At 39.1% G+C, this 18,808-nt stretch overlaps 3 non-coding genes across 3 annotated transcripts; 2 read left to right on the plus strand and 1 right to left on the minus strand.

Annotated features, from left to right (window-relative positions):
• Positions 1 to 1,417: 1,417 nt before the first annotated feature.
• Positions 1,418 to 1,489, plus strand: TRNAQ-UUG (transfer RNA glutamine (anticodon UUG)). Its single transcript has one exon. It is a non-coding gene; the product is annotated as a tRNA-Gln (tRNA).
• Positions 1,490 to 5,579: 4,090 nt separating this feature from the next.
• TRNAS-GCU (transfer RNA serine (anticodon GCU)) lies at positions 5,580 to 5,661 on the minus strand. The gene has a single exon. It is a non-coding gene; the product is annotated as a tRNA-Ser (tRNA).
• A 5,979-nt stretch (positions 5,662 to 11,640) lies between these two features.
• Positions 11,641 to 11,712, plus strand: TRNAA-AGC (transfer RNA alanine (anticodon AGC)). The gene has a single exon. It is a non-coding gene; the product is annotated as a tRNA-Ala (tRNA).
• Positions 11,713 to 18,808: the final 7,096 nt, after the last annotated feature.

Consider the following 18,808-nt stretch of genomic DNA (forward strand, 5'->3'; position numbering starts at 1 on the left):
ACTTTGTTCCCTGTTATTACTCACATTTTGGCATTTCTGATTCAAGAGACTTTGAAGGATCAGAAGGTCTTTTTTAGAGATCTCTAAATCAAAAAATTTTACCTTTGAGGTCTGTAAATGGTCTTGAGTGAGTCGCTAAACCCAGTGAAATTGTATATACAATTTTTGTCTATGTGCGTGAGTCATCAGATCATCAAAAGGACTGAGATGGAGCTCCCCATTCATTTTCCTAGCCACTATTGACATGTTGCACTTATCTTTTGTGGTTTCCCCCTAACCAACTCTTAACCTTTGCAGTCAGGGATTCTATCTTCTACATTTTTTCATTTTCTGCATTCTGTGATCACCGCCATACTGAGCACAGGAGGCAGTCAGCATGGAGTAAACATGACTTCTAAGTCCTCTACTGAAGGGCATTAATTTTTTTTGTAGATTTTTCACTTTTAATTACTAAAGTGACTATATCTCACAAAAGTGAACAGACAAAAAGTGAGAAGCTCCTTGATTCCCAATTCCGCTTCTTAAGCTATTTAAAAATGTATATATAAACTCACAAACTATGACTCACAAAAATTAGTTCATGCTATATATTACAATTCAGCAAATTTCTAGGTTGTGTTTATTTGTTTTAAACTTAGATTAAATCCTCTCCAGAAACTGCCAAACCAACATGTGGGTACCTACATCTATCCCATTCTTTTTAGTATATTATTTCCGTTGAATGGATGGGCATATTTTCAAGTTTCTGATATTGCAAAATATTACAGTGAACAACCTTAGACATATATTTTAATTTTTTAATTGTTTGTATTTCTGTAGGATGGCTTTTTTAAAGAAAAATTGCTGAGTAGAGATGAGTTTGATAGATATTGCCAAACTGCTCTTTGGAGGGGTATTTATCATGAGTTTCACTAAGTGTGTCAAGACTGCTCTCCAAGGCCCTGGAAGGGGTCGCCCTGTATGAACATATGTTTTTGTAAAATTTGCAAAAGTATATTATAATGGAAATTAGTTAAGTCTGCGACCTCTTTTTATTCCAATTTTTCCTCAGATACGTTATATATGCTTTAGAGTAGCTGTATCTGTTGAGAATGTCTATTCTTTTTCTTAAAAAGGACCCCCTTGTGTCCTTTTTAAGAAACTTGTGTAAGTTTCAGACTTCACAAAATCTGGATCCGCCTCTGCTGGTCTTCCGAAAATTAATTTATGCTCCCAACAGAAGCAGAAGAGAGAGTGCCCGGATTGCCCTGAATGATATTTTGCCCAATGCCTCTTCCCCAGCGACAGTAAAGCGTCAGATTTCATTATCAGCGTGGTCTCACTGAAGCTTGACCTAACTCTTCTGGGTTAGAGCTATTGAAAACTTATGAAGGAAATATTTAACTATGATTACAGACGGAGGTTTACCTTTTCGGTTGGTCCCATGGTGTAATGGTCAGCACTCTGGACTTTGAATCCAGCAATCCGAGTTCGAATCTCGGTGGGACCTCTCTTGGGGGAACATTTTATAGTTCTTGGGATCATATCTGAACCGGAAAGAAAGCGTTCCTCTGCTTTACACATTTGTGGTCGTGTGCAATCGTATTGGATTCTACGACTCTGTTCAAACAAAAGGACAGAATACTTCTCCTGGGAACTAACGAATTCTTTAAAATTAAGCTTTCCAATCACACAAAGTTCAATAGCAAGGAGGCTGACTAGAAATGGTCAGCCTCCCAGCAACCTCATGAACTTTTCAGGGCTCGGGCGGAACAGCTCCAGCAGCGCAATTCCTTGATGGAGACCGCATCTCAAAACCTCCAAGGTACCAAGGCCTCCTCGCCGCACCCGCTCCTAAGCCTAAAACCCCACGTGCCGAGTCGCCGAGCCTCGTCCGGGAGCGCGCTTTCTCCGTCCGGGGTCACTTCTTACCTCCTCTTCCCATTCCCATTTCACCGAGACAGTTCACTCTCCTCCGCCTTCTCTCATTCCTTCTTCTCGTTCTCATCACCCACCCCAAATGCGAAGCCGGCTTGGAAACTCCTCGAAAGCCTGCAGCCGCGGAGCGCGCAGTTCCTGCCGTCCAAGCAGAAAAACTCACGTCTCTCCCCGCGTCTCCCCTTTCCCGCCGCTCGGGCCCGCGGGAAATGGAGCGAACCTCTGAACGCGACCTCCTCAGAAAGTGCCAAACACCTGCACCCGAAGCACCCGGGAAACCGTTCTATGGAGCTGAGGCTCAGGGTCAAGAAATGTCCCCCTGAAAAAGTACTCTGTGTGTAGACAGAGATCACGTTGGAGACAAAGCTGATCAAACGTAGAAAGTCCAGTTAGTTCTAGATAGCCACTCATTTGCCATTAGAATGAGAAACGTAGGCGAGTGGGAAGAAAGATTTCCTTCAGCTGGACAGGAACTAAATTAGGAGGAGACAGGTATCTATGTTCTGTAAAAATTAATCTCTTCTATGTCATAATAGGCAACCCTTAAATCCAGTGATCTATTTTCAGGTTCCTTCTTGCTTCAACATTTTAATGTTCTCATATGTAACCAAAAAGTAAATCAAGTCCTACTCTCACCAATTCCAGTAACTCACTAAACTATAAATATTTCATTGACTCATATTATGATTTACCATTGGTTACACAGAGACTTTGTAACAAAGTAAGGTTACTAACTTTATGAAAACAGATTCTTTTGTTTCCCACTATGAGCACTTGATTGTATCTCTACCTAGATGGTCTGTGATGATGCTAATTGCAGGGGGAAATAACATTTTCTGCTTGGAGTGTTGCCTTAGCAGGTGTGGTCCTGTCTTCTTTCAACCTTGTTGATGCTAGTATGATCAAAAGTATCCTCCAAAGTATCCTCTCTTTTCTGAACTGACCTGATAGCCTTCCCGGGGTGGGGAGTTTCTAACTGCATTCTCTCCAACCAATGCCACCTCCAGCCTGTGGTTCTCAGACATCTGCAGCACTAACATCCTAACCCAAAGCCAAAACCTCAAATAGACTCCAGAGTTCCAACCACCCTCCTGGAACTTTAGGAAATGACGTAACAAAAGGGAGAACCACTTCATCTCAAATACTGAAGGACAATTAGTGACATAATCATTATGGTCATATTTAGCATCAAGGACCCATTTGTCCTAGCTCAAATTCAGTAAATCAGACATTATTCCAAGCCTCTAAATTACAGTAATGAAACATACCTGGCTGGAGGAGGTACCTGCACTCAAGTGACCCAGGGCTGGAGAGAAGGCCAAGGAACAGCTGATATAGGGAGGCAGAACCAGTAACAGATGCATGAGAGGCTGGGAGAGCATGTGGACACTTCTGTAGGGACCTTATCTGGTCTGTGGATCTCCCATTCTTTAAGGAAGCTGAAGGAATCCCTGTGGATATTAACAAGGACTCCCTCCTTGACCAAACTTGTGTCAAGCTCCTCTGAGCCCTCTTACAAACCATCTTTGGCCTGCCCAGCCCAGTTTTAGTAAAGAATCCTGTTGATTCCAGTCTGGGCAAGAATCCCGCTAAGCCAGTTTATCTAGAATCCCCCCAACACCCTTGATGTCCAGTCAAGTTCCCCTTCCTTCACTCTTGATATTTAATCAAGTTTCTTTCAGTAATTTTCCACCCAATGAGTCCTTACTCTGCCCCTTTGGTTAAAAATCCTCAGCTGCCTCTGTTGCATTCTGAATAGAGTTTAATCTTCCTGATTGCAATAGTCTTAAAGTCTTGCTTGTCTATTTGACTCCATCTGGTGCAATTTTTCTTTCACAGTTTCCTCAAAGAACTGATAGACACATCCTGGGAAAACTGCTTTTTCAGAAAAGAGAGCTAACTCAGGATTTGAGGGTGCAATAAATGTAGAGGATGTGTGTCCAATGTAGACGACTGAATTAATTAATGGTAGCCAATTTCCTGAGGATATAAAAACAGATTTTAAAATTTGTCCAAGATATGAGGATGTGGCTGGTAAAATTGAAGGCAGGAGCAGATTTCCTGGGCTGAACATTTACAGAAATAAAGAGCATTCTGGGTGATCGGATGTAATACATAGATACCTCAGCCAGACACAAAGCTTTAAGATCAACATGAGAAGCATCTGGATGCTTTATTAAATTACAGATTCCAGAGCACACTCCCTGAGATCATAATTTAATAGATCAAGAGTGAGGCCCAGAATTCTTCATTCACAACAAGCACTTGAAGCAGCCTAGAGATCATACTTCAAATACTGCTCTCACCTTAAAAAATAAAATAAAATAAAGCAAAAAATATTCTATCTTTATAAATGTAACAAATATTTTGTTGTAGTAAAAGAAATGAAAATTAAATTGCACTGCAGTATCACTATCACATACTAAAATAACAGAGAAGCCAAAGTTGACAACATAGCATATTGGGGAGGGTGAAGGGAGAAAGAACCTCAGTCATCACTGGCTGGGAGTATAGATTAATAAAATTCCTTTGGAGGGCAGTTTGGCAGTAGGTGTGAATATTTCAAATGCACATATCTTAGGACTCATCAAACTCCTTTCTAGAAATTTATCTTGCAGTATTACAAATGCACATATTCAAAATTACATATACATATATATGAATAACTTTATACATAAATGTTATTTATGTATAATATTCTCTCTGTATAATATCTCTCTGTATAATATTATATATAAATGTATAAAGTTATTCATTGCAGCATAGTTTGTAAAAGCAAAAGATGGGGGAAAAACCTAAATGTCCAATAGAGGGCTGGTTAAATAATATGCAGTAACCCATATGTTGGAATACTATGTGTCCTTGGAAAAGCATAAACTGTCACTTTTTTTAATGATATGGAAAGATATATTGCTTAGGGGAAAAGGGTAAGGTACAGACCAATATGCATAGTATGTTATCATTTGTGTTACCCCTTTTTGAGATAAAAAGATATATTTATTGCACGTGGTACATATTCATATATGCTTAATATGATTCTGGAAGGAATTAATAACAATGGCTATCTGTGGCGAATGTAATTAGGTGGTTGGAAAATAAGAAAGGATGCAAGAGTTTTCTGTATAGCTTTATATATATGATATTTTAATAAATATTTAAATAAGTTTAAATTAAACTATATTTATGTATAAAATACTTAAATAAATTTATTTTATAAAATATTTTATATACATATAAAAATATTTTGCCCCAAAGTTCTGACAAGTTGGAGATCACAGCAGAAACTACACAATACTGATATTCTTCTGTTCTGCTAAAGGAGGAATCCTTGGATCTAATAGGAAATGTCATGTGGGATATATTTTCAGTTTTGTCTCTTTAACAAACTTGGTGAAAATTGCAGTACAGTTAAAAATAGGCTGAAAATACCCTGCAAGTGTAACACAACATATAATAATTCGTTGTGTATATCTAGGCAATGTTTTATTATATCGCTCTTCCTCGAAAAAGTCCGTGTGAATATAAGTACACCTCCCGCTCTGAGGCAAGTTGCTATAGATGTTCATAGGCACTATCCACATGACAAGTAGGAAGTGAGTCAGTGAAGAACACCCTGCTCACACAGTGGCCGCCCTGAAGGCGCCAAGGTCCAGAGAACCTCACGACGAGGGTGGGATTCGAACCCACGCGTGCAGAGCACAATGGATTAGCAGTCCATCGCCTTAACCACTCGGCCACCTCGTCTGATGATGTTGGGACAAAATCATGTCCTTCATTACTGCAGTTCCGTTCTGTCGTACTATATCTAATTGCCTTTCTTTTCTGGTTTAACCCTGACTCAATCCTCACAATCAGATATTTTTTTATATACATTTCACAGCAACCATAAAACTGAAAATGACACTTAGAGTGGTTCGATTACTTGGCACATACAAAATGAACGGGTAAAACCAGTACACGTCGGTATTTAAATACATTAGGTCCTTGTTGAACACATGAATGAATGAACATAGCCAGGATTTCAACCCTGATTTGCTGACGCGGCTCCAGTCAGCTGCCCTGTGTTCTCCCAGAGAGTAGGGTGCCTCTGCCGCTGCACTCTGCATTCGAGGGGCCGAATTCCCTACGTCCTGATTAGAACACGTCCCGGGATTCCTGTTTTCTGGGAGAGACCAGGAAACATCAAAACCTGGCTCTGTAGTTCTTATATTTGCTTCTGAAATATGCTGGACTGCTGAAAGACTCCTTCATTTCGGTCTTGTTACCTTCTCTGGGGCTTGGGATTCATCAGTCTGAGACAAACAGCAACGGATGAAAACGTGGTTGAAAAAAAGTATCAGCAGAAAACCCGCAACTGTCCTGACCGGGCCGTTTTGTTTCTAGAGCAGATTGGCGTCTTAGAGCAGATTGGTGGCCCTTCCCCACCGAGAAGGGCCAGGTGGGGAAATCTTCACTAGTGCAGAAGCCAGGACGCCTGGGTCCTGTTGTGGTTCTGTCCTACTCACCGTGTGACCTCGGGCAGGCCACTTCACCAGTTCCATATCCACTCCTTCCCTCTCGCCTCCACAATTCCACCACCACCACCATTCTTCCCCACCCTCCCCACCCCCAGGAGGAAGATGAACTTGACAACTTCAAATAAACTCAGCATCAATAAACCCCTGTCACTCGCTAGGGTTCAACTGCTTTTCTACATTTAGTGCAGACTTTTGGAGAGAAATTTGAAAAGACTCTCACATGCCCAAATGCTGTAGCTCCTTCCTTCCTATGAAATCTCTACTTCGGTTCTCAACTTTGGCAAGAGTGACCCTCTTCTTTCCCTCTCATGTTCTTTTACTGAATTTCATAACCTCACCTTCAACATACAACATACCCTGAACCACTTCTTTCCCACTACAGGTTTTGGCCCATAAGGAGAAGTCCAGGCTCAGTTCCTCCACCTCTCTGCTCTTCTGATGTTAAATATTCATCCCCACAGTTGTATTTCTATTGCCGTTTGGCTTCAAGATAACCTGCTCCTCTGCTGATCCAGGTCGGCTTCCTGCAGTTCTTGTTCCCAACTGCTCTGATTCCCAGGCACCCTAGGCAGGGCTCCCACATCTAGAGCTTTATCACTAGTCACCCTGACCTGTGCTCCACGTGCTCCTGAATGACTTTAGGTCCCATATAATATCATATTTGTTTGTTTTGAGTGACCTCCCTAGAGAATTCTCCAACTCTTTGTGAGACCAGAAATGTCACAAAGAGTGCACTATCTAGGGGCTAATTGTTGGGAAGTAGGAGGTCCATCAGAGCTTCTAGTCAGTCATAATTGGTGAACATTTCCTTTAATTTTCCAGTTTTTAGAGCTGCATTCTTTGCATTACTTGACTTGTGGCTGCTTCCTCCATCTTCAAAGCCTTCAGTGTAGCATCTAGCTTCAGTCCACACATTGCCTTCTTCTTCTTTGCTTCCCTCTTATAAAGACAGTTGTGATTATATTTAGGACCCATCCAGATAATCCAGGATAATTTTCCCATACCAAGACCCTTGATTTATTCATATCTTCACTCTCCTTTACCAAATAAGGTAACATTTACAGGTTCCAGGGTTTAGGACCTAGATATCTTTGACGGCTGTAATTTGGCTTACACAGTACATATATTTTTGAGCCCAGTGATATAACTCCTGGGCATATCTCCGAGATATTTAGGGAAAACTTTACAATGATGCTGACTGTAAACAAGCACAGCATCTAATTTTGTCTTCAATCTAGTCATTAGTCCTCCTCTTCTCTCTTCTCTACTCTTCTCATTCTAAATATTATTAATGTGTGAGTTCTCCCACAGAAAAGCCAGAGTATTTGGGCTTGGTGTGATCCCTAGTTTTTATTTTCAATCCTTCTTGAACACTATTTTTCCACTCTCATAGCTTTTTCCTCTTTCCCTTCTCCTGCCAAAAATCCATAAAGAACAATTTAACCTAAAGTAGGTTTTGGAAATTTCTACTTCCATAGGTAACAAAAAACCTTTTTTCCCATTGAAAAATTACCTGGATCCTTATTTTCTCTAACAGCAGTGAGCCTGTTATTCAGACCATGTTTTCTGAGAAAAAGTATTTAAAGAACATTTTTCTGTAATATGATTGATTTCACAGAGGGGTCATATTTTTCCCTGTGGTTCCCCTTGTATCTTCAGAGATCCTTAGAGATAATATACAGTCCCAAAGACATGGGGAATTCCTGAGCTGGGGAAGATGGCGGTTATCAAAGGGATACAACTAGATTACTCCAGGCTGAGAAGTTCCAGTTTAATACCAACAACAATAAGAATAGCCACCAAATAGTAAAAGCACACTCTGTTCTAGGTCCCAGTGGATAAAAGTTTTGTACATTTCTTCTTTAAACCTCACAACAGTCATGAAATATAGGTATTATCATTTTCAGTTTACATGTGAAGAAACTGAGATTTAGAGAGATTAAATAACATATCCAACCCAGGCACCTGAGACATCTCCAAGGCCATTTCAACCCCCAAATCTGGCAGGTTGCAAGGCTCTGTAAACAAATAAATAATACTGTTTCCGTTTTCTCCCTAGGCCAGTGTTCTCTATTGCAAAATCCAAGTGGTGTTTGCTCCTGAAAAAATGTCTGTCTCACATTAGGTTTCACTGGACTTTCTCATTCAGAAAGCAGAATTGCCCAGCATGACCTCTGGGGAGGGTAAAGGGATCTTGCTAATTTGCTCCTTAGGCCTCTTTTGTGGTTTCTTAAAACCTTTTAAAAACTTTCTGAGGAGATGTTAAAATGAGTATAAATTGAAGAAGAGGAAATATATGCTATAGAGCATTGCCCTGTGGAGAGTATGGACCTGAAATCTGGCCCTGTCAGTACTGATCTTGAGGATGTTTGGGCATCTCCAGAGGGAGCTGCAAGTTGGAGGGACAGAGGCAAGACTCCACCATTGGATTTGAGAGTATTTTAGGAGGGGAAATGCCAATAAAATGATCCAGATATCACTTCTCATTGCCTTGTCTGCCTAAGAACAAAATGGAAAAACAAAAACAACAACAACAAACAAAAAACAAAAACAAAACAGAAAGAGAAAAAAGAGAACTCGCACTTAAGTGTAGAAACACTAAATCAGGGGATTCAGGTCACATACAATTCTCTTGTACTCTGAAGATAAAAGCTTACCAAAAACTAGTTCATTTAATTTTCCTTTTCCCACATAAAAAGATTCTTGTTGAACTTTGATAGTGCATCTTGATGCTCTGTGTTAGCCACTATACATCATGTCTTAGGAAACAATAACGAATTGCTCTTTTCTTTTACTTCAAGGTTAATCATGATATCCTTGGTAAACACTTTACCGTGGAAGGGAAATCTCTTGTGGAGATAAACCCCAGGCAGAAACAGGAAGAGGAACCCCCCAGCGACTGAAATAACATATCTCTGAACACTGTTCTTGTGTTTGAAAACTTCATATTGAAGTATAACAAACATACAGAAAAAGTACACAAATTATACTTGGCAACTTTTCATACAGTGAACCCATTTGTGTAACCAACACCCAGATGAAGAAAGAGAACATTCCCAGTATCCCAGAAGCTCTTCTCCTGTCCTCTTCTAGCCACTACCCACAAGACAGGAACTGACTTAATTTCTTATACCATACATTAGTTTGGGCAGTTTTAAAATTTCATACAAAAGGAATCATACACTCTGTTAGTTTCTTTCATGCAACAAGTTTATGTTTGTGATTTCCACCCCTTTACCCCTATTTGCTTTGGGTACATCAGAGGAGGTAGGACTCAGTTAAAAAAACAAAAACAAATTCCCCAGCCCAAATTCTCATCCTGATCATCAGCTCCCTCATCCACTTTTGTTGAGCAGAATCCCAGTGTTGGGTGTTTATTTACTGGACATGAGGACACATTCAGTCTAGGAGAGTGTGAACAAGACAGTGGCTTAGAAAGTAAAAAGGACTCAAAAAAATGATGGAGACATTTCAAACAGACAAAGGAAGCCAGTTTGAAGGGACTCCCAGTGGCCAAATCTGGGACTATTTGTGCACCAAAGTAGTTAAGTATCATAATCAATTATAAAGCATCAAAAAACTAGAAATCCATACAAATGATTGTTTAGTAACATGCCAAGCACTGACTGTAAATATGGTGGAAGGACTGGAGTTGGAAAATCATTATTCTGTAACAATCATAATAAAGATTTGCTCAGACTGTGCATGTTAAATCTTGGGGGGAGATTTTGATGAGGAACAGGATATTTGCAGTCTGAAATCACTGTCCTACAAAGCAGGGATCAAAATTAACCTCACCAGTGAGTGACAGATAGTCCTTACCTGTCTCCAGGTATGGTACTTTGAGAAGCACACAGCATTATCTACGTAGTAATCCACTTGGGAATGCATAGTCTGAATCTAATCAGGAGAAAACATCAGTCAAAAACCAAAGTGAAAGACATTCTATTTTTAAAAATAAAAGAAAAAATACACTATTATTGAAATGGCACATTAATGTCATGAAGAAAAAAGAAAGGCTGAGGAAATGTCCCAGATTAAAGAAAACTAAAGGCATGTCATCTAAATACAATACCTGACACTAGACTAGATCTTGTACTCTAGGGGGTAATTGGTCAAATTGGAATGCAGACTGTAGATTAAATACAGCTATTTATTTAATGTTAAATTCACTGAAGTTCATGATCGTACAGTGGTTATATAGTAAAGTATTTAAGGGTAAGTGAACATGATATACTGCAGCTTACTCTCACATGGGAGAGAGAGGGAGGACATGGGGTAAAATATTAACAACAGCTAAGTCTGGGTAAAAGGTATATGGTTATTTGGGGTAATATTTTTATTTTTTTCAAAATTTTAATAAGTTTGAAATTCAGAGGGAGAAAAAGAGAGACTGCGCTGGACGTGCCGGAGAAACCAATGCATGTGAATTGGGCCCGGGCCAACTCTTTAAAGTATAGGAAGCTTCCCCCCTTCCCAAACCTTCCGAGGTACTAATAATTCTTCATAGCTCCCTGGTTCCCAAGGGATTGGTCGCGGAGAAACAGAAGCCAGTCCTGCCTTGCCTGCTCACCTTTTATCTAAATAACATCCCAGCCCAGCCCAGCCCACCCTCGACTAGCTCCGCAAGGCAAGGGGACTCCAGGGTTTTGCCGGAGGTAAGTGTTGCTAAATTGGACGATCTGGGCGCCTACAGTCCAGGACATCGTGAGCTCGCTGGGATGTTCCCTGCCATCACCACGAAACACTCAGTGGATTTTTCTGGCTTCCGGAAATGGAGATGATTTGAGGGTCTTTGTTCCAAGGGAGTTGGTGCTGGACGCGGGAACTGGAGCTCTGCAGGCGCGGACCCGCTTTGACTCCACCTCTGCTCCCTTCCCAACGCCACCTCCTCAGTGGGTACCCCGGCTGCCCAGCTACCTGAAGCCTTACATGTGGAGAGGGCAGGAATGGAGGGAGGCTGGAGAGAGTGAGAGACAACAGATTGTCGAGACAACAGATTGCCTCTTTTCAGCCTCCTTCCTTTGGAGTCTCATTCTGTTGCTTTCTTATGAGGCCGCTGCTCAGTCTGTTTCGCAAATGGAGAATTTTACGCAAATGGAGAATTTTACATTCACGTTTCCTCTGCAATTTACTAAATCTTTGAGAAGGAAAGAAATAATGATTATAAATCACGAAAGGAATCCGAAGAAAACCAGTTGCAGTTGGGGGTGTAGCTCAGTGGTAGAGCGCGTGCTTAGCATGTACGAGGTCCCGGGTTCAATCCCCGGCACCTCCACCAGTTTTGAGAGGATGCATTTGTGATCAAACCACTTTTCCTTTCATCTCTCCCTTTAAACCTGGTGTCTTCTTTCATTCAATTTTCTGTCTACCTGTACTGCCTTTGTAGTACCCGGTTTCGCCCCGAGAGCGTTGCCACCACCAGAAATGTCCTAAATCCTACGTGACAAGCGTTTTTGAAAGATAATTGGCCTGATTTCCTTGGATGCCAAGTTAAAAACAGAAAAGAAGAAAACAGAAAACAACAGACTTTCGGTTTCATTCACTTTCTTCTGAATTCTGAAGAATTCTTAGAGCAAAAACCAAACTGGAGGTGGAATAGCAGAAAAATATCTTATGATTTCTTCCTTATGAGTGTCCAACCACCCCATACTTAGTTTTCTTAAATCACTAGATATGGAAGCAGTGGGCTCCAGTCATAACCACAAGGTTCTATGCACAGAGAAACAATAAAGCACTGTCTGTCATTGTACGTGACGCCTTCCAAGTCTAAACTGAATGATACAGAGTGAATGAAGACTGGCTCCTTCAGTGAATCCAGACCATTGCCGCTTTGCTGAGATAACTTATTGGGAGTGTGAGAGATCAAGCATCTAAATATCTCCTGTTCAAGAAAATTTCAATCAAAATAAATGACATGGGCTCATTTCAGAAATAAATCTGAGTGAACGACCACTTCCACTTTGCCAACACAAACAAGTATCCCACAATAACAATATGTCTTAACCAATCTAAAAATCAAAGCTGATTTGCTTAGGCCCACCTAGTCTGAAACATTGGTTTCATAATATAAGAGGGAAAAAAAATAAGTTGTCCCTTTTAAATATATTGATTTCTAGGAATTAGTTTTTATTCTGGAAAATAATTCTGTACAATATATATTTTTAGTAAGTTTTTATCATCTGTACCACCTATTTAAGTCACTTTAAGTATATCTGTGGTCACAGAGATTTAATTTCTTCATGACAAGACAAGGATATCCACTATCGTTACTATTTTAATGCTATAATGGAGGTACTAATCAAGGAATTTAGCATGAAAAAGTAATTAGAGGAGTAGGTAGTGGATAGAAAGGGATAAAGCTCTCTCTATATATCTTGGTAGGGTTATATATCTAGAAGCTACTCCTCAGAACAGAAAAGCTACTACAAATGGACAATTTAGTAAAGAACCTGGTTGTAAAATTAATACACACACACACACAAAGTGTTCCTATATCCAGACTTTGGAGGGTTTTGGTTATTGATTCATTATCTTGAAAGCTGACAAATGAAGGAAAAGAATCAAGTACTTATACTACCTCTCATACGGAATGTATGTCAAGATAAACATACAGTTGATGAGGAAAATTTTTTTTCTTTAGAAGAATGACAGCTAATACATGCAGGAGGAACGATAAAATAGAGTCAACATTTTGCAACTGATATTGCTATAATGCATCCTGGTCACAATCATCAGTGGTTGCTACAACCATGAGGTGAAATTGGATGGGGGAGCTCTAGAACAGATGGAGCAGACTGACATACCCGATCAATTCCTCTCTAAAAGTGAGACTGCTACACAACATGTGCCTCTTGACACAGTGAAATAGAACATGCCCGGGACCACCAATGAAATACTTTTATTAAAAAATTAGTGCTTTGTCTAGTCTAATAGATGGAACCATCTGTTTACAGTAAATATTGGGAATATAGGAATATATTTAATAACATCACAAAAATGCAATCAGTCAAATCCAGAATGTGGGACATTCTGGACAAACTGACCCTCAAGAAAGAAATGGCATGGGGGATAAAGGGAGGTGGAACTGATACAGATTAAATGACATGTAAGGAGAATAATAGACAAATGCAACATATCTGGATCCTGATTCAAACAAAGTAATCGGAAAAAGAAACAATCAAACACATACTGAGGATTTGATTATATTAAGAAGTTTTATTATTTTTGCTGGTTGTGATGTTATTGTGGCAGTGTTAAAAAAGAAAGTTTATAACTATTAGTTGTACATGGGAAAATATTTATAGTTGAGATTAATATCTGGAACTTGATTTTTATTCCAGGAGGGGAATAAAAAGCACAAAAAGAGACAAGGAATAACAACAAAACTATGATAAATGCCGAAGTTGGGTGGTAGGTCCATGGGTATTCATTATAGTATGATTTCTACTTTGTTTTAAAATGTCCAAAACAAAAAGCTAAAAATTTAATACTTTATATATATAATATGCTTTATATTGTATATTAAATATATTTAAATTTTTATTTTCATCAAAGAATGACTTCTATTTCTTTTTTGTTTTTTCTTCTTTCTCTAGTTCCTTTAGGTGTAAGGTTAGATTGTTCATTTGAGATTTTTCTTGTTTCTTGAGGTAAGATTGTATTGCTATAAACTTCCCTCTTAGAACACCTTTTACTACAACCCATAGATTTCTGGATCATTGTGTTTTCATTGTCATTTGTCTCTAGGTATTTTTTGATTTCCTCTTTGATTTCTTCAGTGATCTCTTGGTTATTTAGTAACGTATTGTTTAGCCTCCATGTGTTTGTGTTTTTTATGTTTTTTTCCCTGTAATTCATTTCTAATCTCATAGCATTGTGGTCAGAAAAGATGCTTGATATGATTTCAGTTTTCTTAAATTTACTGAGGCTTGATTTGTGACCCAAGATGTTATCTATCCTGGAGATATGTTCCATGGGCAATTGAGAAGAAAGTGTAATCTGCTGTTTTTGGATGGAATGTCCCATAAATATCAATTAAATCTATCTGGTCTACTGTGTAATTTAAAGCTTCTGTTTCCTTATTTATTTTCATTTTGGATGATCTGTCCATTGGTGTAAATGAGGTGTTAAAGTCCCCCACTATTATTGTGTTACTGTCGATTTCCTCTTTCTTAGCTGTTAGCATTTGCCTTATGTATTGAGGTGCTCCTATGTTGGGTGCATATATATTTATAATTGTTATATCTTCTTCTTGGATTGATCCCTTGATCATTATGTAGTGTCCTTCCTTGTCTTTTGTAACATTCTTAAAGTCTATTTTATCTGATATGACTATTGTTACTCCAGCTTTCTTTTGATTTCCATTTGCATGGAATATCTTTTTCCATCCCCTCACCTTCAGTCTGAATGTGTCCCTAGGTCTGAAGTGGGTCTCTTGTAGACAGCATATATATGGGTCTTGTTTTTGTATCCATTCAGCAAGCCTGTGTCTTTTGGTTGGAGCATTTAATCCATTCACATTTAAGGCAATTATCTATATGTATGTTCCTATGACCATTTTCTTAATTGTTTTGGGTTTGTTTTTGTAGGTCCTTTTCTTCTCTTGTGTTTCCCACTTAGAGAAGTTCCTTTAGCATTTGTTGTAGAGCTGGTTTTGTGGTGCTGAATTCTCTTAGCTTTTGCTTGTCTGTAAAGCTGTTGATTTCTCCATGGAATCTGAATGAGATCTTCCTGGGTAGAGTAATCTTGGTTGTAGGTTCTTCCCTTTCATCCCTTTAAGTATATCATGCCACTCCCTTCTGGCTTGTAGAGTTTCTGCTGAGAAATCAGCTGTTAACCTTATGGGAGTTCCCTTGTATGTTATTTGTCATTTTTCCCTTGCTGCTTTCAATACTTTTTCTTTGTCTTTAATTTTTGCCAATTTGATTACTATGTGTCTCGGCGTGTTTCTCCTTGGGTTTATCCTGTATGGGATTCTGTGCTTCCTGGACTTGGGTGGCTATTTCCCATGTTAGGGAACTTTTCAACTATAATCTCATCAAATATTTTCTTGGGTCCTTTCTCTCTCTCTCTTCTCCTTCTGGGACCCATATAATGTGAATGTTGTTGCGTTTAATGTTGTCCCAGAGGTCTCGTAGGCTGTCTTCATTTCTTTTCATTCTTTTTTCTTTATTCTGTTCCGCAGCAGTGAATTCCACCATTCTGTCTTCCAGGTTACTTACCGATTTTTCTGCCTCAGTTATTCTGCTATTGATTCCTTCTAGTGTAGTTTTCATTTCACTTATTGTATTGTTCATCTCTGTTTGTTTGTTCTTTAATTCTTCTAGGTCTTTGTTAAACATTTCTTGCATCTTCTGGATCTTTGTCTCCATTCTTTTTCTGAAGTCCTGGATCATCTTCACTATCATTATTCTGAATTCTTTTTCTGGAAGGTTGCCTATCTCCACTTCATTTAGTTGTTTTTCTGGGCTTTTACCTTGTTCCTTCATCTGGTACATAGCCCTCTGCCTTTTCATCCTGTCTCTCTTTCTGTGAATGTGGTTTTTGTTCCACAGGCTGCAGGATTGTAGTTCTTGTTTCTGCTGTTTGCCCTCTGGTGGATGAGGCTATCTAAGAGGCTTATGCAAGTTTCCTGATGGGAGGGAGTGGTGGTGGGTAGAGCTGGGTGTTGCTCTGGTGGGCAGAGCTCAGTAAAACTTTAATCTGCTTGACTGCTGATGGGTGGGGCTGGGTTCCCTCCCTGTTGGTTGTTTGGCCTGAGGCAACCCAACAATGGAGACTACCTGGGCTCTTTGGTAGGGCTAATGGCAGACTCTGAGAGGGCTCAGGCCAAGGAGTCCTTCCCAGAACTTCTGCTGCCAGTATCCTTGTCCCCACGGTGAGCCACAGCCACCCCCCCGCCTCTTCAGGAGAACCCCCAACACTAGCAGGCAGGTCTGGTTCAGTCTCCCCTGTGGTCACTGCTCCTTCCCCTGGGTTCTGATATGCACACTACTTTGTGTGTGCCCTCCAAGAGTGGAGTCTCTTTTTCCCCCAGTTGTGTCGAAGTCCTGCAGTCAAATCCCAGTAGCCTTCAAAGTCTGATTCTCTAGGAATTCCTCCTCCTGTTGCCGGACCCCCAGGTTGGGAAGCCTGACGTGGGGCTCAGATCCTTCACTCCAGTGGGCGGACTTCTGTGGTATAAGTGTTTTCCAGTCTGTGAGTCACCCACCCAGCAGTTACGGGATTTGATTTTACTGTGATTGCGCCCCTCGTACCGTCTCATTGTGGTTTCTCCTTTGTCTTTGAATGTGGGGTATCTTATTTGGTGAGTTCCAGTGTCTTCCTGTTGATGATTTTCCAGTAGCTAATTGTGATTCTGGTGTTCTTGCAAGAGGGAGTGAGAGCACGTCCTTCTACTCTGCCATCTTGGTTCCAATCTCGCAATCCTCCCTTTCTTGAGCAAGGATTAAATTAGCCTTTTACATGTTAAGATTGAACAATCGTGATTTATTTAACATTTTGAATATAGAAGCTAAAAATAGGTATTGTGGGGTTACGAGGTTAGGAAACAGAAGCTGGTCTTTCAATAAAATAAAATTACAGTTAAAGTTATTGAACTTAGCATAGGGAAGGCCTACTTAAGACACACAAAGAAACCACTACATAATTAAAAATATTGGTTCACTTGCCTTGGTCAAATTTAATATGACCTTTTGACAAACTGATAAACCAGGATAGACCATTTATATTTATATAAGCTACATATGATGAAAATTGTTATTAAAAATAAATGAGAAGCTTCTACAAATCAATTTCCAAAGGAAACCAATTAAAAATAAATAAAATAGTTTATTTTTTCTTACCTAATCAACAATTTGGATGAAGGTGGAACTTATGTAAGGCAACCTTGATTGTTGAATATATTAACGTGCAGTGAAATATGTAATTGGGTGTGTGTGGTGTCTGTGTTTCAATCTAAAATGAACTGCAAGTGCCATTTATTTTGACTTAAAATATTTTGGACAAGAGAATTTAATATCTTGTCCCAAAACTCTCCCGTTAGCTAATAGGCACTTATTTTGAAGTCAATCTGATAAATTATAGTACCATTTATAGCTTTATACTTCAAGTTAGAAAGAAAGAATGGAAGGATGGAAGGAAGGAAGGAAGGGAGGAAGGAATTTCATGTTGTGTTTTTGCCAAAACAAAATTTTTAAAAATTTAAAGGACATTACAGGGACAATTAGCAAAGTCTGAATAAGGCCTGTATATTAGATAACAGTACGATATCAATGTTAATTTCTGATTTTGGTACTGTGGTTATATTAGAGAATACTATTATAGGAAACATACACTGAAGTAGGTAGAGGTAAAAGATCATCATGTCTGCAACTCTCAATGATTTATATATATATATATATATATATATATATATATATAATAAATTAAATGAGATTAAATATTCAGATCTGGGAAATTTGAATGATGATAAATAGGAATTCTTTGTCCTGTTCTTGCAACTTTTCTGTAAAGATAAAATTACTTTAAAAGTAATAGTTAAAAGAAAAGGTAAGAATAAAATATAAGTTCAGATAATCAAATCCCTTAACAAAAGCCCACATTTGGTGAATGGCAGATCCAGGAAATGGATAGATACTTTATCACCTAAAACTCGATGCTCCTTTCTCTTCTGTGCATGGTCAGTCACTTTATTGCCAGCCTTTTCTCTGCATTCATATATAGACAGATTTTGTTTTTTTACAATAACAGTTTGGTCCATTGAATGAATAGTGCTTTCTTTAGAGGGAAGAAAACATCTCTGAATTGAATTGAAAGCCACTTCACTTTTTAATCTATGCCCCAGTGCAGAATCTTAGGAGTTTTCTGTTGAGTTTGCACTGTAAGGAGACCAACTGAGTTCTTTGCTGAGTATGAGGAGACTACAAAGCTCCATTAAACCTCGTTACAAAACCGCACTTGGGGTTCAAATAACCTTAGAAGAGCTGACCTCGAATTTGTCTTATTTTGGTAGTTAAGAACTTCCAATAAGAAACAGAATGGAGAGTTAAAATTTCCAAAGAGAACTCCCTGTTAGCACAAATACCTTCTCACTAAAACATTGGTGAATTCATCATCATTAGATAGAGAGAGAAAGGATAGGATTATGAATTATTGATCTAAAATTAAGGAAAAGGAATGGATGCATTTACTTTATTTCTGTCAAAGTTTTACTCTAAAACTGTCTTGGAAAAAAGTCACTGTCAGCAATGCTTCCCCTGGAGTTGTAGAAATAGGTTCTTTCTCATTTGGGGGGATTTTCTCCCTAAAACTTGATGCCAGTTCCCTTTTATTATTTTTTACATTTATGTTTTCTGCACCTCTGGTTAAGT

This window comes from Tursiops truncatus, chromosome 10 (genome assembly GCF_011762595.2).
Source record: "Tursiops truncatus isolate mTurTru1 chromosome 10, mTurTru1.mat.Y, whole genome shotgun sequence".
Classification (NCBI taxonomy): domain Eukaryota; kingdom Metazoa; phylum Chordata; class Mammalia; order Artiodactyla; family Delphinidae; genus Tursiops; species Tursiops truncatus.